Below are 4,883 nucleotides of genomic sequence, written 5' to 3' on the forward strand. Positions count from 1 at the left end.
GTGGAGAAGGACCTGGCTACGCTTGGAATATCCAATTGGCGCCATGTAGCGAATAGAAGAAACGACTGGCGCGCTGTTGGTAACTCGGCTATAATCGCGTAGGCGGTGTCTACGCCAATTAAGAAGAAGAAGAAGAAAATATTTGCTACTTTTGTTCAGAGAGTGGGAAGAAAAACACACATAGCTATTTGATGTTCAATGGTTATCTCGCTCTAACCAATGGCAAATATCACATGCTGCCTTGTTCTAACAGAATACATGCATTTGTTAGCAAATCTCTTCACAGTATGTTACGGGTAACAAATTCTTTTGTTAGCGCATAGCTTACCTATGTGTTATGGATAACAAAAACTAATTGTTACCCGAATATCTGTTAGTGTTATTATTTTCGTTATCAGTTTGTTACCTATAACATATAAGCATGTTAGCAACAACAAGCAGTAACAAGATTATCTGTTACCCATTTGTTACTTCTAGCAAATTCAATTATTTTAAATAAAATTCATTTTTTTTTATTATTTTGCTTTATTTAATAATAAAATCAAAATCAGATATATATGCCTATTATTATTGCATTCGGAGAAAAATAATACAAGCGATTTCAGTATAAAAATTATAATTCTAAAAATTCATATTTGTAAAAGTAAAATAAGAAACTTCAACTCAGAACTAATATATACAACTTAAAACTTAAGGCTTAAGGCCACAAATCTCCGGAGCTCCCCACATATTTTATCCTTGTCAGGAAATATATCTAAAATGAAACGTAATAAGTTAAGGCATTTAAATATATACCAGTAAAAAAAACCTACCAAAAACTAACCCAACGCACTTTAGTTTTAGTAGGGATTCCTTCTCCTTGCGCCCCTCTAAATTGTAGTGGTACATTAGGTCGTCAGAAAACATACCACGCAGTACGCCGTCCACACTGCCTTTTACGCCCTTTGACTTCAATATTAGCCGCATCTGTAAAAAAAAAAAAACTACAGTAAATTATATTACAATGGCATAATATTTAAAAACGAAATATTTACCATAGCATCCGTGCTTTCCTTTTGTGAAAGTTTGTATTCCACGAAGCGCGCGTGCTCTTCCGATGATATGGGCAGTTTCGAAGCGAGCTCCACGTAATGCTTGTCCTCCAAATCACCGGTGATGCGGCTAATTGAATGGTTGCGTCTCTGCCGCTATGACGCGGCATTCGCGCAATAATTTACTTTGCGCCTGTACCTCGGCCTTCTCTGGCATCTAGAAAATCTATATAATATAATCTATCTATCTATCTATATAAATAAAAATGAATTGTTGTTCGTTAGTCTGATTAGTTCGCCCTAGGGTTGGTGAAGAACCAAAACCTGGGCCTCAGTATCGCAGCCTCGCGTGTCGTCAGCAGCGAGCTAGAGAAGCTAGGCGATATTAACGGTTGGAGATTGTACTTGTACATAGACGATGAGTCGTACAAGTACGTCCGAGCAGCTGGCTTCCACCTGTATTACAGGTACAGCACGGTGGTAATGCGGCCCCACAAGCCGGCAGCCACCGGGAGCAAGGAAGCTGACAAGGCTGCGACGCAGGAAAGCGAGGGCATCGAAAAACAGGCAGAGACTGTAGCGGCCCCGGAAGCAGAAAGTATGCAGGTAGATGAGGTTGCGAGCGTGCCCAGCGTGCCCAGCGTGAGCAGGGATGGGCAGGCTATGCCTGTGGCAACCTCAGTAACTCCGGACGTCAGTTCCTGCGGCCAGGGAGCAGAGCTACCCTCCACGCAGGAACTCCTTGAGCGAGAGACCTAGGGCTTGCATAGTGGTCAGGAATAACATTGAATTCTTCTGTATTTCAGAGTTCCTGACGCAGGATATGGTGGCGGTGCAAGCCAGGGACTTCGAAGGCAAGGACTTCGTACTGGCTTCAGCCTATTTTCCAGGGGAGGCAACCACGGCACCCCCGGTAGTGGTGGATAAGCTGGGAGCATTGCCGAAGACTCAAGCTTCCCCTCATCATTGGCTGTGATGCGAACGCCCACCACCTAGAATGGGGCAGTACCAATTGCAACACTAGAGGTGAGTCCCTTTTAGAGTACATATTAGGTAATAGCTTAGCGATAGAGAATGTAGGGTGTGAGCCCACATTCATAACTATAAGCAAGAGGGAGGTGCTGGACATCACCTTGACCAACGAACACGCAAACGGATTGGTCTCACAATGGAGAGTCTCAACGGAGCCCTCTTTGTCAGACCACAGGATTGTAAGGTTCAGGCTGAAGGTGGAGGTCAGACAACTTCCCCCCAGACGCAACCCTCGGAAGGCGAACTTGGATACCTTCCGTGAGATGCTAAGCGAGGAATTGAGCAAGAGGGGGCAGACTGATAGAAGCGTTTCAGCTACGGGAATTGAGAGTAGGCTAACGGAGCTGAACGGGGCTGTTATCAATGCCTATCATGGCAGCTGCCCTCTAAGAGTGCCCACAGATAGTCGAAACTGCACCTGGTGGTCAAGGAAACTGGCAGACCTCCGGAAAAAGGTACGGAGCCTATTTAACAAGGCGAAACGTACGGGGGTCTGGGAAGAGTATAGAAGCTACCTCACCTTATATAATAAGGAGATTAGGTCTGCAAAGCAGGCAAGCTCAGACAGAGCTACGGAGCTTCTGCGGGCGCACTTCCCGGAGACTATTCGGGTAGACCAGTGTCTACCCGTGATCGAACACAGGCTATCCCGCGAGGATTTCCGCCAGATCTACCAGTACTGCTCTGTACCAGCTAACCTCTGAGATAGAGAGTTCTCTGGAGAACGGGGAGGAGATGCTTTGCGCTTTCTTGGACATCGAAGGTGCCTTTGACAACACGTCTCACAGGAGTGTGGCCAGAGCACTGGAGAAAAGAAATGTGGCAGCACCGGTGCGTAGATGGATAGAAGCCGTACTGCACACCAGAATTGCTGAGACCACAGTGGGAGATAAAAGTATTCGTCTCGGCACAACAAGAGGCTGTCCACAGGGGGGTGTGTTATCACCCCTGCTGTGGAGTCTTGTCGTAGACGACCTGTTAGCAATGCTAACGGACAATGGGATCCGCTGCCAAGGGTATGCGGATGATATTGTTATTATAGCCAAAGGCAAATATGAGGACACTCTCTGCGACCTGATACAAAGAGGTCTAAACCTGGCAAAGGGGTGGTGCAGGGGGGTAGAATTGAACATCAACCCCTCCAAGACGACCATTGTCCCGTTCACGAGACGCAGGTCCCTGCCCGGTCTCAGGAACCTCACATTAGGAGGGAGAGTGATAGAGATGACCAATAAGGTCAAATACCTTGGTCTCACGCTAGACTCCACTTTGCGGTGGAAGCAGCACGTGGACCTGACCTTGGTCAAAGCAACAAAGGCATTAATGGTGTGCAATCGGCTGGCGGGTAAGTCCTGGGGCTGTAAGCCAAGGATTGTTAGGTGGTTGTACACCATGATAGTGCGTCCGATAATCACGTACGGGGCGGTAGCCTGAGCCTCAGTAGCGTCGCAGACCTCGGTAGGAATTAAATTATCGAAGCTGCAGCGGCTAGCCAGTGTCTGCATGACGGGCGCAATGCGCACCTGCCCAACGGCAGCTATGGAGGCCCTGCTTGAACTCACACCGCTGCACTTGGTTATCGGCCAAGTAGCCAAGAGAACGCTTCTGCAAATAACGGCAGAAGGGTTTGACAAAGGAAAGGTAATCTCGTCCCAGAGGATGGAAAAGATTAGCGGCAATATACCAATCGCCCTCCTCCCGAAGGACAGCACTACCAAAACGGTTAACTTCACTAAGAAGTTTAAGGTCACCCTCGGAAGCAAGGATGAGTGGAACAACTCCACCCTTGAACTGCTGCTGAGGAACAGCACTTTGAGGTGGTACACCGACGGCTCAAAAATGTCGGAGGGAATTGGTGCAGGGATCGCGGGTCCACGCACCAAGCTCTCTATACCTATGGGGGAGTTTCCGAGCATTTTCCAGGTGGAAGTCTTTGCCATAAGTCGGTGCATAGATATAAACCTCCATCGCAACTATCGCAATAAGCGGATAGCCATACTTAGCGATAGTCAAGCGGCACTAAAAGCGATCTCCTCCTAGGAGATCAAGTCGCTGCTAGTGCAGGAGTGCAGAGAAAGGCTGAACAGCCTTGCGGAAAGAAACCAGGTGCACCTAATTTGGGTGCCAGGTCACAAAGGAATAGCCGGTAACGAACTGGCAGACGAGGTCGCTCGCTCCGCAGCCTCCACCAAAATGGTAGGTCCTGAACCCTTTACAGGGGTGGGTCACCATACCATAAAGGAGCTACTTCGCAAAGAAGAGGGAGTGTGCAGAAAGAAGTATTGGCAACAAACTCACGGCATGCGGCATGCCAGGTTGCTAATGGGAGGGTACAACATGAGCAGGTTCAAAGTTGTAATCAACCTCCCCAGGAATAAGCTTAGGTTCTTGGTCGCATTTTATACTGGCCACTGCAAGTTAAATAGGCATTTATATAACATGGGCCTATCTTCTTGCACTAACTGCCGGTTCTGCGACATGGAGCCTGAAACACCGGAACACCTGCTGATCGACTGCACAGCAGTCTGCAGACGCAGGATTAAGGCCCTCGGATCCATGTTTCCGGACAGGAATTGCATCGACTCATTAGCACCCAGTAAAATTTTGGAATTCATTTGGAATTGGGGCTAAGTGAGTCCATGTGATCTAGGAGAGGGCACAATAGACCAAAGGGGCCGATTGAGCTGAATTTGGTTTTAAAATGTTTGTCGTAGTCCAGGGTAGGTCTAAACGGTGAACAAATAATGAAAAATTACGAGTAAGATAGAGTAAAACGACAATTCCATTTTCCCATATAAAAGTTTACCACTTACTTGCTGT

At 47.2% G+C, this 4,883-nt stretch overlaps 1 pseudogene; it reads right to left on the bottom strand.

The window, feature by feature from the left end:
* Positions 1 to 567: 567 nt before the first annotated feature.
* LOC126766206 (uncharacterized) lies at positions 568 to 3,746 on the bottom strand (annotated as a pseudogene).
* Positions 3,747 to 4,883: the final 1,137 nt, after the last annotated feature.

The sequence above is a fragment of the Bactrocera neohumeralis genome, unplaced genomic scaffold (genome assembly GCF_024586455.1).
Source record: "Bactrocera neohumeralis isolate Rockhampton unplaced genomic scaffold, APGP_CSIRO_Bneo_wtdbg2-racon-allhic-juicebox.fasta_v2 cluster11, whole genome shotgun sequence".
In the NCBI taxonomy this organism is placed as follows: domain Eukaryota; kingdom Metazoa; phylum Arthropoda; class Insecta; order Diptera; family Tephritidae; genus Bactrocera; species Bactrocera neohumeralis.